This window comes from Stegodyphus dumicola, chromosome 8, assembly GCF_044657685.1.
Source record: "Stegodyphus dumicola isolate Sdum_Otavi_A_Nest chromosome 8, ASM4465768v1".
In the NCBI taxonomy this organism is placed as follows: Eukaryota; Metazoa; Arthropoda; class Arachnida; order Araneae; family Eresidae; genus Stegodyphus; species Stegodyphus dumicola.
The window spans coordinates 127,552,706-127,570,517 of NC_140775.1; positions in this window are offsets into that span (position 1 = coordinate 127,552,706).

Sequence of the window (17,812 nt, forward strand, 5' to 3'; positions counted from 1 at the left end):
TTGTATTGAAATATACTGAAAACCGACTCAAACACCCGTTTTCAGTATATTCCAATAGAAATTGGCAGTCCACAAAATAAAAAAAAGACATCATTTCTTTGTTGGATCGAGCTCTATTTGTATTGAAATATACTGAAAACCGACTCAAACACCCGTTTTCAGTATATTCCAATACAAATTGGCAGTCCTCAAAATAAAAAAAAAACATCATTTTTTTCTTGGATCGAGCTCTATTTGTATTGAAATATACTGAAAACCGACTCAAACACCCGTTTTCAGTATATTCCAATACAAAATTGGCTGTCCACAACATAAAAAAAAGACATCATTTTTTTCTTGGATCCAGCTCCACTTGTATTGTAATATACTGAAAACCAACGTGAACACCCGTTTTCAGTATATTCCAATACAAAATTGGCTGTCCACAACATAAAAAAAAGACATCATTTTTTTCTTGGATCCAGCTCCATTTGTATTGAAATATACTGAAAACCGACGTGAATGCCCGTTTTCAGTATATTCCAATACAAAATTGACTGTCCACAACATAAAAAAAAAGACATCATTTTTTTCTTGGATCCAGCTCCATTTGTATTGAAATATACTGAAAACCGACGTGAAGGCCCGTTTTCAGTATATTCCAATACAAAATTGGCAGTCCACAAAATAAAAAAAAGACATCATTTTTTTCTTGGATCGAGCTCCACTTGTATTGAAATATACTGAAAACCGACTCAAACACCCGTTTTCAGTATATTCCAATACAAATTGGCAGTCCACAAAATAAAAAAAAGACATCATTTCTTTGTTAGATCGAGCTCTATTTGTATTCAAATATACCGAAAACCGACTCAAACACCCGTTTTTAGTATATTCCAATACAAAATTGGCTGTCCACAACATAAAAAAAGACATCATTTTTTTCTTGGATCCAGCTCCACTTGTATTGTAATATACTGAAAACCAACGTGAACGCCCGTTTTCAGTATATTCCAATACAAAATTGGCTGTCCATAACATAAAAAAAAGACATCATTTTTTTCTTGGATCCAGCTCCATTTGTATTGAAATATACTGAAAACCGACGTGAATGCCCGTTTTCAGTATATTCCAATACAAAATTGACTGTCCACAACATAAAAAAAAGACATCATTTTTTTCTTGGATCCAGCTCCATTTGTATTGAAATATACTGAAAACCGACGTGAACGCCCGTTTTCAGTATATTCCAATACAAAATTGGCAGTCCACAAAATAAAAAAAAGACATCATTTTTTTCTTGGATCGAGCTCCACTTGTATTGAAATATACTGAAAACCGACTCAAACACCCGTTTTCAGTATATTCCAATACAAATTGGCAGTCCACAAAATAAAAAAAAGACATCATTTCTTTGTTGGATCGAGCTCTATTTGTATTGAAATATACTGAAAACCGACTCAAACACCCGTTTTCAGTATATTCCAATACAAATTGGCAGTCCTCAAAATAAAAAAAAGACATCATTTTTTTCTTGGATCGAGCTCTATTTGTATTGAAATATACTGAAAACCGACTCAAACACCCGTTTTCAGTATATTCCAATACAAATTGGCAGTCCACAAAATAAAAAAAAGACATCATTTTTTTCTTGGATCCAGCTCCACTTGTATTGTAATATACTGAAAACCAACGTGAACGCCCATTTTCAGTATATTCCAATATAAAATTGGCTGTCCACAACATAAAGAAAGACATCATTTTTTTCTTGGATCCAGCTCCACTTGTATTGTAATATACTGAAAACCAACGTGAACGCCCGTTTTCAGTATATTCTAATACAAAATTGGCTGTCCACAACATAAAAAAAAGACATCCTTTTTTCTTGGATCCAGCTCCACTTGTATTGTAATATACTGAAAACCAACGTGAACGCCCGTTTTCAGTATATTCCAATACAAAATTGGCTGTCCACAACATAAAAAAAAGACATCATTTTTTTCTTGGATCCAGCTCCATTTGTATTGTAATATACTGAAAACCAACGTGAACGCCCGTTTTCAGTATATTCCAATACAAAATTGGCTGTCCACAACATAAAAAAAGACATCATTTTTTTCTTGGATCCAGCTCCACTTGTATTGTAATATACTGAAAACCAACGTGAACGCCCGTTTTCAGTATATTCCAATACAAAATTGGCTGTCCACAACATAAAAAAAAGACATCATTTTTTTTTCTTGGATCCAGCTCCATTTGTATTGAAATATACTGAAAACCGACGTGAATGCCCGTTTTCAGTATATTCCAATACAAAATTGACTGTCCACAACATAAAAAAAAGACATCATTTTTTTCTTGGATCCAGCTCCATTTGTATTGAAATATACTGAAAACCGACGTGAACGCCCGTTTTCAGTATATTCCAATACAAAATTGGCAGTCCACAAAATAAAAAAAAGACATCATTTTTTTCTTGGATCGAGCTCCACTTGTATTGAAATATACTGAAAACCGACTCAAACACCCGTTTTCAGTATATTCCAATACAAATTGGCAGTCCACAAAATAAAAAAAAGACATCATTTCTTTGTTGGATCGAGCTCTATTTGTATTGAAATATACTGAAAACCGACTCAAACACCCGTTTTCAGTATATTCCAATACAAATTGGCAGTCCTCAAAATAAAAAAAAGACATCATTTTTTTCTTGGATCGAGCTCTATTTGTATTGAAATATACTGAAAACCGACTCAAACACCCGTTTTCAGTATATTCCAATACAAAATTGGCTGTCCACAACATAAAAAATAGACATCATTTTTTTCTTGGATCCAGCTCCACTTGTATTGTAATATACTGAAAACCAACGTGAACGCCCGTTTTCAGTATATTCTAATACAAAATTGGCTGTCCACAACATAAAAAAAAGACGTCATTTTTTTCTTGGATCCAGCTCCACTTGTATTGTAATATACTGAAAACCAACGTGAACGCCCGTTTTCAGTATATTCCAATACAAAATTGGCTGTCCACAACATAAAAAAAAGACATCATTTTTTTCTTGGATCCAGCTCCATTTGTATTGAAATATACTGAAAACCGACGTGAAGGCCCGTTTTCAGTATATTCCAATACAAAATTGGCAGTCCACAAAATAAAAAAAAGACATCATTTTTTTCTTGGATCGAGCTCCACTTGTATTGAAATATACTGAAAACCGACTCAAACACCCGTTTTCAGTATATTCCAATACAAATTGGCAGTCCACAAAATAAAAAAAAGACATCATTTCTTTGTTAGATCGAGCTCTATTTGTATTCAAATATACCGAAAACCGACTCAAACACCCGTTTTTAGTATATTCCAATACAAATTGGCAGTCCTCAAAATAAAAAAAAGACATCATTTTTTTCTTGGATCGAGCTCTATTTGTATTGAAATATACTGAAAACCGACTCAAACACCCGTTTTCAGTATATTCCAATACAAATTGGCTGTCCACAACATAAAAAAAAGACATCCTTTTTTCTTGGATCCAGCTCCACTTGTATTGTAATATACTGAAAACCAACGTGAACGCCCGTTTTCAGTATATTCCAATACAAAATTGGCTGTCCACAACATAAAAAAAAGACATCTTTTTTTCTTGGATCCAGCTCCACTTGTATTGTAATATACTGAAAACCAACGTGAACGCCCGTTTTCAGTATATTCGAATACAAAATTGATTATCCACAACATAAAAAAAGACATCATTTTTTTCTTGGATGGAGCTCCATTTGTATTAGAATATACTGAAAACCGACTCGAACGCCCTTTTTCAGTATATTCCAATACAAAATTGGCTGTCCACAACATAAAAAAAAGACATCATTTTTTTCTTGGATGGAGCTCCATTTGTATTGAAATATACTGAAAACCAACGTGAACGCCCGTTTTCAGTATATTCCAATACAAAATTGGCTGTCCACAAAATAAAAAAAAGACATCATTTTTTTCTTGGATCCAGCTCCACTTGTATTGTAATATACTGAAAACCAACGTGAACGCCCGTTTTCAGTATATTCCAATATAAAATTGGCTGTCCACAACATAAAAAAAAGACATCATTATTTTCTTGGATCCAGCTCCACTTGTATTGTAATATACTGAAAACCAACGTGAACGCCCGTTTTTAGTATATTCCAATACAAAATTGGCTGTCCACAACATAAAAAATAGACATCATTTTTTTCTTGGATCCAGCTCCACTTGTATTGTAATATACTGAAAACCAACGTGAACGCCCGTTTTCAGTATATTCCAATACAAAATTGGCTGTCCACAACATAAAAAAAGACATCCTTTTTTCTTGGATCCAGCTCCACTTGTATTGTAATATACTGAAAACCAACGTGAACGCCCGTTTTCAGTATATTCCAATACAAAATTGGCTGTCCACAACATAAAAAAAAGACATCATTTTTTTCTTGGATCCAGCTCCACTTGTATTGTAATATACTGAAAACCAACGTGAACGCCCGTTTTCAGTATATTCCAATACAAAATTGGCTGTCCACAACATAAAAAAAAGACATCATTTTTTCTTGGATCCAGCTCCACTTGTATTGTAATATACTGAAAACCAACGTGAACGCCCGTTTTTAGTATATTCCAATACAAAATTGGCTCTCCACAACATAAAAAATAGACATCATTTTTTTCTTGGATCCAGCTCCACTTGTATTGTAATATACTGAAAACCAACGTGAACGCCCGTTTTCAGTATATTCCAATACAAAATTGGCTGTCCACAACATAAAAAAAAGACATCCTTTTTTCTTGGATCCAGCTCCACTTGTATTGTAATATACTGAAAACCAACGTGAACGCCCGTTTTCAGTATATTCCAATACAAAATTGGCTGTCCACAACATAAAAAAAAGACATCATTTTTTTCTTGGATCCAGCTCCACTTGTATTGTAATATACTGAAAACCAACGTGAACGCCCGTTTTCAGTATATTCCAATACAAAATTGGCTGTCCACAACATAAAAAAAAGACATCATTTTTTTCTTGGATCCAGCTCCACTTGTATTGTAATATACTGAAAACCAACGTGAACGCCCGTTTTCAGTATATTCCAATACAAAATTGGCTGTCCACAACATAAAAAAAAGACATCACTTTTTTCTTGGATCCAGCTCCATTTGTATTGAAATATACTGAAAACCGACGTGAGTGCCCGTTTTCAGTATATTCCAATACAAAATTGACTGTCCACAACATAAAAAAAAGACATCATTTTTTTCTTGGATCCAGCTCCATTTGTATTGTAATATACTAAAAACCGACGTGAACGCCCGTTTTCAGTATATTCCAATACAAAATTGGCTGTCCACAACATAAAAAAAAGACATCCTTTTTTCTTGGATCCAGCTCCACTTGTATTGTAATATACTGAAAACCAACGTGAACGCCCGTTTTCAGTATATTCCAATACAAAATTGGCTGTCCACAACATAAAAAAAAGACATCATTTTTTTCTTGGATCGAGCTCCACTTGTATTGAAATATACTGAAAACAACGTGAATGCCCGTTTTCAGTATATTCCAATACAAAATTGGCTGTCCACAAAAAATAAAAAAAAAGACATCATTTTTTTCTTGGATCCAGCCCCATTTGTATTGGAATATACTGAAAACCAACGTGAACGCCCGTTTTCAGTATATTCCAATACAAAATTGGCTGTCCACAAAATAAAAAAAGACATCATTTTTTTCTTGGATCCAGCTCCACTTGTATTGTAATATACTGAAAACCAACGTGAACGCCCGTTTTCAGTATATTCCAATATAAAATTGGCTGTCCACAACATAAAAAAAGACATCATTTTTTTCTTGGATCCAGCTCCACTTGTATTGTAATATACTGAAAACCAACGTGAACGCCCGTTTTCAGTATATTCTAATACAAAATTGGCTGTCCACAACATAAAAAAAAGACATCCTTTTTTCTTGGATCCAGCTCCACTTGTATTGTAATATACTGAAAACCAACGTGAACGCCCGTTTTCAGTATATTCCAATACAAAATTGGCTGTCCACAACATAAAAAAAAGACATCATTTTTTTCTTGGATCCAGCTCCACTTGTATTGTAATATACTGAAAACCAACGTGAACGCCCGTTTTTAGTATATTCCAATACAAAATTGGCTGTCCACAACATAAAAAATAGACATCATTTTTTTCTTGGATCCAGCTCCACTTGTATTGTAATATACTGAAAACCAACGTGAACGCCCGTTTTCAGTATATTCCAATACAAAATTGGCTGTCCACAACATAAAAAAAGACATCCTTTTTTCTTGGATCCAGCTCCACTTGTATTGTAATATACTGAAAACCAACGTGAACGCCCGTTTTCAGTATATTCCAATACAAAATTGGCTGTCCACAACATAAAAAAAAGACATCATTTTTTTCTTGGATCCAGCTCCACTTGTATTGTAATATACTGAAAACCAACGTGAACGCCCGTTTTCAGTATATTCCAATACAAAATTGGCTGTCCACAACATAAAAAAAAGACATCATTTTTTCTTGGATCCAGCTCCACTTGTATTGTAATATACTGAAAACCAACGTGAACGCCCGTTTTTAGTATATTCCAATACAAAATTGGCTCTCCACAACATAAAAAATAGACATCATTTTTTTCTTGGATCCAGCTCCACTTGTATTGTAATATACTGAAAACCAACGTGAACGCCCGTTTTCAGTATATTCCAATACAAAATTGGCTGTCCACAACATAAAAAAAAGACATCCTTTTTTCTTGGATCCAGCTCCACTTGTATTGTAATATACTGAAAACCAACGTGAACGCCCGTTTTCAGTATATTCCAATACAAAATTGGCTGTCCACAACATAAAAAAAAGACATCATTTTTTTCTTGGATCCAGCTCCACTTGTATTGTAATATACTGAAAACCAACGTGAACGCCCGTTTTCAGTATATTCCAATACAAAATTGGCTGTCCACAACATAAAAAAAAGACATCATTTTTTTCTTGGATCCAGCTCCACTTGTATTGTAATATACTGAAAACCAACGTGAACGCCCGTTTTCAGTATATTCCAATACAAAATTGGCTGTCCACAACATAAAAAAAAGACATCACTTTTTTCTTGGATCCAGCTCCATTTGTATTGAAATATACTGAAAACCGACGTGAGTGCCCGTTTTCAGTATATTCCAATACAAAATTGACTGTCCACAACATAAAAAAAAGACATCATTTTTTTCTTGGATCCAGCTCCATTTGTATTGTAATATACTAAAAACCGACGTGAACGCCCGTTTTCAGTATATTCCAATACAAAATTGGCTGTCCACAAAATAAAAAAAAAGACATCATTTTTTTCTTGGATCGAGCTCCACTTGTATTGAAATATACTGAAAACAACGTGAATGCCCGTTTTCAGTATATTCCAATACAAAATTGGCTGTCCACAAAAAATAAAAAAAAAGACATCATTTTTTTCTTGGATCCAGCCCCATTTGTATTGGAATATACTGAAAACCAACGTGAACGCCCGTTTTCAGTATATTCCAATACAAAATTGGCTGTCCACAAAATAAAAAAAGACATCATTTTTTTCTTGGATCCAGCTCCACTTGTATTGTAATATACTGAAAACCAACGTGAACGCCCGTTTTCAGTATATTCCAATATAAAATTGGCTGTCCACAACATAAAAAAAGACATCATTTTTTTCTTGGATCCAGCTCCACTTGTATTGTAATATACTGAAAACCAACGTGAACGCCCGTTTTCAGTATATTCTAATACAAAATTGGCTGTCCACAACATAAAAAAAAGACATCCTTTTTTCTTGGATCCAGCTCCACTTGTATTGTAATATACTGAAAACCAACGTGAACGCCCGTTTTCAGTATATTCCAATACAAAATTGGCTGTCCACAACATAAAAAAAAGACATCATTTTTTTCTTGGATCCAGCTCCACTTGTATTGTAATATACTGAAAACCAACGTGAACGCCCGTTTTCAGTATATTCCAATACAAAATTGGCTGTCCACAACATAAAAAAAGACATCATTTTTTTCTTGGATCCAGCTCCACTTGTATTGTAATATACTGAAAACCAACGTGAACGCCCGTTTTCAGTATATTCCAATACAAAATTGGCTGTCCACAACATAAAAAAAAGACATCATTTTTTTCTTGGATCCAGCTCCATTTGTATTGAAATATACTGAAAACCGACGTGAATGCCCGTTTTCAGTATATTCCAATACAAAATTGACTGTCCACAACATAAAAAAAAGACATCATTTTTTTCTTGGATCCAGCTCCATTTGTATTGAAATATACTGAAAACCGACGTGAACGCCCGTTTTCAGTATATTCCAATACAAAATTGGCAGTCCACAAAATAAAAAAAAGACATCATTTTTTTCTTGGATCGAGCTCCACTTGTATTGAAATATACTGAAAACCGACTCAAACACCCGTTTTCAGTATATTCCAATACAAATTGGCAGTCCACAAAATAAAAAAAAGACATCATTTCTTTGTTGGATCGAGCTCTATTTGTATTGAAATATACTGAAAACCGACTCAAACACCCGTTTTCAGTATATTCCAATACAAATTGGCAGTCCTCAAAATAAAAAAAAGACATCATTTTTTTCTTGGATCGAGCTCTATTTGTATTGAAATATACTGAAAACCGACTCAAACACCCGTTTTCAGTATATTCCAATACAAATTGGCAGTCCACAAAATAAAAAAAAGACATCATTTTTTTCTTGGATCCAGCTCCACTTGTATTGTAATATACTGAAAACCAACGTGAACGCCCGTTTTCAGTATATTCCAATATAAAATTGGCTGTCCACAACATAAAAAAAGACATCATTTTTTTCTTGGATCCAGCTCCACTTGTATTGTAATATACTGAAAACCAACGTGAACGCCCGTTTTCAGTATATTCTAATACAAAATTGGCTGTCCACAACATAAAAAAAAGACATCCTTTTTTCTTGGATCCAGCTCCACTTGTATTGTAATATACTGAAAACCAACGTGAACGCCCGTTTTCAGTATATTCCAATACAAAATTGGCTGTCCACAACATAAAAAAAAGACATCATTTTTTTCTTGGATCCAGCTCCATTTGTATTGTAATATACTGAAAACCAACGTGAACGCCCGTTTTCAGTATATTCCAATACAAAATTGGCTGTCCACAACATAAAAAAAGACATCATTTTTTTCTTGGATCCAGCTCCACTTGTATTGTAATATACTGAAAACCAACGTGAACGCCCGTTTTCAGTATATTCCAATACAAAATTGGCTGTCCACAACATAAAAATAAGACATCATTTTTTTTCTTGGATCCAGCTCCATTTGTATTGAAATATACTGAAAACCGACTCAAACACCCGTTTTCAGTATATTCCAATACAAATTGGCAGTCCACAAAATAAAAAAAAGACATCATTTTTTTTCTTGGATCCAGCTCCACTTGTATTGTAATATACTGAAAACCAACGTGAACGCCCGTTTTCAGTATATTCCAATATAAAATTGGCTGTCCACAACATAAAAAAAGACATCATTTTTTTCTTGGATCCAGCTCCACCTGTATTGTAATATACTGAAAACCAACGTGAACGCCCGTTTTCAGTATATTCTAATACAAAATTGGCTGTCCACAACATAAAAAAAAGACATCCTTTTTTCTTGGATCCAGCTCCACTTGTATTGTAATATACTGAAAACCAACGTGAACGCCCGTTTTCAGTATATTCCAATACAAAATTGGCTGTCCACAACATAAAAAAAAGACATCATTTTTTTCTTGGATCCAGCTCCATTTGTATTGTAATATACTGAAAACCAACGTGAACGCCCGTTTTCAGTATATTCCAATACAAAATTGGCTGTCCACAACATAAAAAAAGACATCATTTTTTTCTTGGATCCAGCTCCACTTGTATTGTAATATACTGAAAACCAACGTGAACGCCCGTTTTCAGTATATTCCAATACAAAATTGGCTGTCCACAACATAAAAAAAAGACATCATTTTTTTTCTTGGATCCAGCTCCATTTGTATTGAAATATACTGAAAACCGACGTGAATGCCCGTTTTCAGTATATTCCAATACAAAATTGACTGTCCACAACATAAAAAAAAGACATCATTTTTTTCTTGGATCCAGCTCCATTTGTATTGAAATATACTGAAAACCGACGTGAACGCCCGTTTTCAGTATATTCCAATACAAAATTGGCAGTCCACAAAATAAAAAAAAGACATCATTTTTTTCTTGGATCGAGCTCCACTTGTATTGAAATATACTGAAAACCGACTCAAACACCCGTTTTCAGTATATTCCAATACAAATTGGCAGTCCACAAAATAAAAAAAAGACATCATTTCTTTGTTGGATCGAGCTCTATTTGTATTGAAATATACTGAAAACCGACTCAAACACCCGTTTTCAGTATATTCCAATACAAATTGGCAGTCCTCAAAATAAAAAAAAGACATCATTTTTTTCTTGGATCGAGCTCTATTTGTATTGAAATATACTGAAAACCGACTCAAACACCCGTTTTCAGTATATTCCAATACAAATTGGCAGTCCACAAAATAAAAAAAAGACATCATTTTTTTCTTGGATCCAGCTCCACTTGTATTGTAATATACTGAAAACCAACGTGAACGCCCGTTTTCAGTATATTCCAATATAAAATTGGCTGTCCACAACATAAAAAAAGACATCATTTTTTTCTTGGATCCAGCTCCACTTGTATTGTAATATACTGAAAACCAACGTGAACGCCCGTTTTCAGTATATTCTAATACAAAATTGGCTGTCCACAACATAAAAAAAAGACATCCTTTTTTCTTGGATCCAGCTCCACTTGTATTGTAATATACTGAAAACCAACGTGAACGCCCGTTTTCAGTATATTCCAATACAAAATTGGCTGTCCACAACATAAAAAAAAGACATCATTTTTTTCTTGGATCCAGCTCCATTTGTATTGTAATATACTGAAAACCAACGTGAACGCCCGTTTTCAGTATATTCCAATACAAAATTGGCTGTCCACAACATAAAAAAAGACATCATTTTTTTTCTTGGATCCAGCTCCACTTGTATTGTAATATACTGAAAACCAACGTGAACGCCCGTTTTCAGTATATTCCAATACAAAATTGGCTGTCCACAACATAAAAAAAAGACATCATTTTTTTCTTGGATCGAGCTCCACTTGTATTGAAATATACTGAAAACCGACTCAAACACCCGTTTTCAGTATATTCCAATACAAATTGGCAGTCCACAAAATAAAAAAAAGACATCATTTCTTTGTTAGATCGAGCTCTATTTGTATTGAAATATACCGAAAACCGACTCAAACACCCGTTTTTAGTATATTCCAATACAAATTGGCAGTCCTCAAAATAAAAAAAAGACATCATTTTTTTCTTGTATCGAGCTCTATTTGTATTGAAATATACTGAAAATCGACTCAAACACCCGTTTTCAGTATATTCCAATACAAATTGGCTGTCCACAACATAAAAAAAAGACATCCTTTTTTCTTGGATCCAGCTCCACTTGTATTGTAATATACTGAAAACCAACGTGAACGCCCGTTTTCAGTATATTCCAATACAAAATTGGCTGTCCACAACATAAAAAAAAGACATCTTTTTTTCTTGGATCCAGCTCCACTTGTATTGTAATATACTGAAAACCAACGTGAACGCCCGTTTTCAGTATATTCCAATACAAAATTGATTGTCCACAACATAAAAAAAGACATCATTTTTTTCTTGGATGGAGCTCCATTTGTATTAGAATATACTGAAAACCGACTCGAACGCCCGTTTTCAGTATATTCCAATACAAAATTGGCTGTCCACAACATAAAAAAAAGACATCATTTTTTTCTTGGATGGAGCTCCATTTGTATTGAAATATACTGAAAACCAACGTGAACGCCCGTTTTCAGTATATTCCAATACAAAATTGGCAGTCCACAAAATAAAAAAAAGACATCATTTTTTTCTTGGATCGAGCTCCACTTGTATTGAAATATACTGAAAACCGACGTGAACGCCCGTTTTCAGTATATTCCAATACAAAATTGGCTGTCCACAACATAAAAAAAAGACATCATTTTTTTCTTGGATCCAGCTCCATTTGTATTGAAATATACTGAAAACCGACGTGAATGCCCGTTTTCAGTATATTCCAATACAAAATTGACTGTCCACAACATAAAAAAAAAGACATCATTTTTTTCTTGGATCCAGCTCCATTTGTATTGAAATATACTGAAAACCGACGTGAACGCCCGTTTTCAGTATATTCCAATACAAAATTGGCAGTCCACAAAATAAAAAAAAGACATCATTTTTTTCTTGGATCGAGCTCCACTTGTATTGAAATATACTGAAAACCGACTCAAACACCCGTTTTCAGTATATTCCAATACAAATTGGCAGTCCACAAAATAAAAAAAAGACATCATTTCTTTGTTGGATCGAGCTCTATTTGTATTGAAATATACTGAAAACCGACTCAAACACCCGTTTTCAGTATATTCCAATACAAATTGGCAGTCCTCAAAATAAAAAAAAGACATCATTTTTTTCTTGGATCGAGCTCTATTTGTATTGAAATATACTGAAAACCGACTCAAACACCCGTTTTCAGTATATTCCAATACAAATTGGCTGTCCACAACATAAAAAAAAGACATCCTTTTTTCTTGGATCCAGCTCCACTTGTATTGTAATATACTGAAAACCAACGTGAACGCCCGTTTTCAGTATATTCCAATACAAAATTGGCTGTCCACAACATAAAAAAAAGACATCATTTTTTTTCTTGGATCCAGCTCCATTTGTATTGTAATATACTGAAAACCAACGTGAACGCCCGTTTTCAGTATATTCCAATACAAAATTGGCTGTCCACAACATAAAAAAAGACATCATTTTTTTCTTGGATCCAGCTCCACTTGTATTGTAATATACTGAAAACCAACGTGAACGCCCGTTTTCAGTATATTCCAATACAAAATTGGCTGTCCACAACATAAAAAAAAGACATCATTTTTTTCTTGGATCGAGCTCCACTTGTATTGAAATATACTGAAAACCGACTCAAACACCCGTTTTCAGTATATTCCAATACAAATTGGCAGTCCACAAAATAAAAAAAAGACATCATTTCTTTGTTAGATCGAGCTCTATTTGTATTGAAATATACCGAAAACCGACTCAAACACCCGTTTTTAGTATATTCCAATACAAATTGGCAGTCCTCAAAATAAAAAAAAGACATCATTTTGTTCTTGTATCGAGCTCTATTTGTATTGAAATATACTGAAAATCGACTCAAACACCCGTTTTCAGTATATTCCAATACAAATTGGCTGTCCACAACATAAAAAAAAGACATCCTTTTTTCTTGGATCCAGCTCCACTTGTATTGTAATATACTGAAAACCAACGTGAACGCCCGTTTTCAGTATATTCCAATACAAAATTGGCTGTCCACAACATAAAAAAAAGACATCTTTTTTTCTTGGATCCAGCTCCACTTGTATTGTAATATACTGAAAACCAACGTGAACGCCCGTTTTCAGTATATTCCAATACAAAATTGATTGTCCACAACATAAAAAAAAGACATCATTTTTTTCTTGGATGGAGCTCCATTTGTATTAGAATATACTGAAAACCGACTCGAACGCCCGTTTTCAGTATATTCCAATACAAAATTGGCTGTCCACAACATAAAAAAAAGACATCATTTTTTTCTTGGATGGAGCTCCATTTGTATTGAAATATACTGAAAACCAACGTGAACGCCCGTTTTCAGTATATTCCAATACAAAATTGGCAGTCCACAAAATAAAAAAAAGACATCATTTTTTTCTTGGATCGAGCTCCACTTGTATTGAAATATACTGAAAACCGACGTGAACGCCCGTTTTCAGTATATTCCAATACAAAATTGGCTGTCCACAACATAAAAAAAAGACATCATTTTTTTCTTGGATCCAGCTCCATTTGTATTGAAATATACTGAAAACCGACGTGAATGCCCGTTTTCAGTATATTCCAATACAAAATTGACTGTCCACAACATAAAAAAAAAGACATCATTTTTTTCTTGGATCCAGCTCCATTTGTATTGAAATATACTGAAAACCGACGTGAACGCCCGTTTTCAGTATATTCCAATACAAAATTGGCAGTCCACAAAATAAAAAAAAGACATCATTTTTTTCTTGGATCGAGCTCCACTTGTATTGAAATATACTGAAAACCGACTCAAACACCCGTTTTCAGTATATTCCAATACAAATTGGCAGTCCACAAAATAAAAAAAAGACATCATTTCTTTGTTGGATCGAGCTCTATTTGTATTGAAATATACTGAAAACCGACTCAAACACCCGTTTTCAGTATATTCCAATACAAATTGTCAGTCCTCAAAATAAAAAAAAGACATCATTTTTTTCTTGGATCGAGCTCTATTTGTATTGAAATATACTGAAAACCGACTCAAACACCCGTTTTCAGTATATACCAATACAAATTGGCAGTCCACAAAATAAAAAAAAGACATCATTTTTTTCTTGGATCCAGCTCCACTTGTATTGTAATATACTGAAAACCAACGTGAACGCCCGTTTTTCAGTATATTCCAATATAAAATTGGCTGTCCACAACATAAAAAAAGACATCATTTTTTTCTTGGATCCAGCTCCACTTGTATTGTAATATACTGAAAACCAACGTGAACGCCCGTTTTCAGTATATTCTAATACAAAATTGGCTGTCCACAACATAAAAAAAAGACATCCTTTTTTCTTGGATCCAGCTCCACTTGTATTGTAATATACTGAAAACCAACGTGAACGCCCGTTTTCAGTATATTCCAATACAAAATTGGCTGTCCACAACATAAAAAAAAGACATCATTTTTTTTCTTGGATCCAGCTCCATTTGTATTGTAATATACTGAAAACCAACGTGAACGCCCGTTTTCAGTATATTCCAATACAAAATTGGCTGTCCACAACATAAAAAAAGACATCATTTTTTTCTTGGATCCAGCTCCACTTGTATTGTAATATACTGAAAACCAACGTGAACGCCCGTTTTCAGTATATTCCAATACAAAATTGGCTGTCCACAACATAAAAAAAAGACATCATTTTTTTCTTGGATCGAGCTCCACTTGTATTGAAATATACTGAAAACCGACTCAAACACCCGTTTTCAGTATATTCCAATACAAATTGGCAGTCCACAAAATAAAAAAAAGACATCATTTCTTTGTTAGATCGAGCTCTATTTGTATTGAAATATACCGAAAACCGACTCAAACACCCGTTTTTAGTATATTCCAATACAAATTGGCAGTCCTCAAAATAAAAAAAAAGACATCATTTTTTTCTTGTATCGAGCTCTATTTGTATTGAAATATACTGAAAATCGACTCAAACACCCGTTTTCAGTATATTCCAATACAAATTGGCTGTCCACAACATAAAAAAAAGACATCCTTTTTTCTTGGATCCAGCTCCACTTGTATTGTAATATACTGAAAACCAACGTGAACGCCCGTTTTCAGTATATTCCAATACAAAATTGGCTGTCCACAACATAAAAAAAAGACATCTTTTTTTCTTGGATCCAGCTCCACTTGTATTGTAATATACTGAAAACCAACGTGAACGCCCGTTTTCAGTATATTCCAATACAAAATTGATTGTCCACAACATAAAAAAAAGACATCATTTTTTTTCTTGGATGGAGCTCCATTTGTATTAGAATATACTGAAAACCGACTCGAACGCCCGTTTTCAGTATATTCCAATACAAAATTGGCTGTCCACAACATAAAAAAAAGACATCATTTTTTTCTTGGATGGAGCTCCATTTGTATTGAAATATACTGAAAACCAACGTGAACGCCCGTTTTCAGTATATTCCAATACAAAATTGGCAGTCCACAAAATAAAAAAAAGACATCATTTTTTTCTTGGATCGAGCTCCACTTGTATTGAAATATACTGAAAACCGACGTGAACGCCCGTTTTCAGTATATTCCAATACAAAATTGGCTGTCCACAACATAAAAAAAAGACATCATTTTTTTCTTGGATCCAGCTCCATTTGTATTGAAATATACTGAAAACCGACGTGAATGCCCGTTTTCAGTATATTCCAATACAAAATTGACTGTCCACAACATAAAAAAAAAGACATCATTTTTTTCTTGGATCCAGCTCCATTTGTATTGAAATATACTGAAAACCGACGTGAACGCCCGTTTTCAGTATATTCCAATACAAAATTGGCAGTCCACAAAATAAAAAAAAGACATCATTTTTTTCTTGGATCGAGCTCCACTTGTATTGAAATATACTGAAAACCGACTCAAACACCCGTTTTCAGTATATTCCAATACAAATTGGCAGTCCACAAAATAAAAAAAAAGACATCATTTTTTTCTTGGATCGAGCTCTATTTGTATTGAAATATACTGAAAACCGACTCAAACACCCGTTTTCAGTATATTCCAATACAAATTGGCTGTCCACAACATAAAAAAAAGACATCCTTTTTTCTTGGATCCAGCTCCACTTGTATTGTAATATACTGAAAACCAACGTGAACGCCCGTTTTCAGTATATTCCAATACAAAATTGGCTGTCCACAACATAAAAAAAAGACATCTTTTTTTCTTGGATCCAGCTCCACTTGTATTGTAATATACTGAAAACCAACGTGAACGCCCGTTTTCAGTATATTCCAATACAAAATTGATTGTCCACAACATAAAAAAAGACATCATTTTTTTCTTGGATGGAGCTCCATTTGTATTAGAATATACTGAAAACCGACTCGAACGCCCGTTTTCAGTATATTCCAATACAAAATTGGCTGTCCACAACATAAAAAAAAGACATCATTTTTTTCTTGGATGGAGCTCCATTTGTATTGAAATATACTGAAAACCAACGTGAACGCCCGTTTTCAGTATATTCCAATACAAAATTGGCTGTCCACAAAATAAAAAAAAGACATTTTTTTCTTGGATCCAGCTCCACTTGTATTGTAATATACTGAAAACCAACGTGAACGCCCGTTTTCAGTATATTCCAATATAAAATTGGCTGTCCACAACATAAAAAAAAGACATCATTATTTTCTTGGATCCAGCTCCACTTGTATTGTAATATACTGAAAACCAACGTGAACGCCCGTTTTTAGTATATTCCAATACAAAATTGGCTGTCCACAACATAAAAAATAGACATCATTTTTTTCTTGGATCCAGCTCCACTTGTATTGTAATATACTGAAAACCAACGTGAACGCCCGTTTTCAGTATATTCCAATACAAAATTGGCTGTCCACAACATAAAAAAAGACATCCTTTTTTCTTGGATCCAGCTCCACTTGTATTGTAATATACTGAAAACCAACGTGAACGCCCGTTTTCAGTATATTCCAATACAAAATTGGCTGTCCACAACATAAAAAAAGACATCATTTTTTTCTTGGATCCAGCTCCACTTGTATTGTAATATACTGAAAACCAACGTGAACGCCCGTTTTTAGTATATTCCAATACAAAATTGGCTCTCCACAACATAAAAAATAGACATCATTTTTTTCTTGGATCCAGCTCCACTTGTATTGTAATATACTGAAAACCAACGTGAACGCCCGTTTTCAGTATATTCCAATACAAA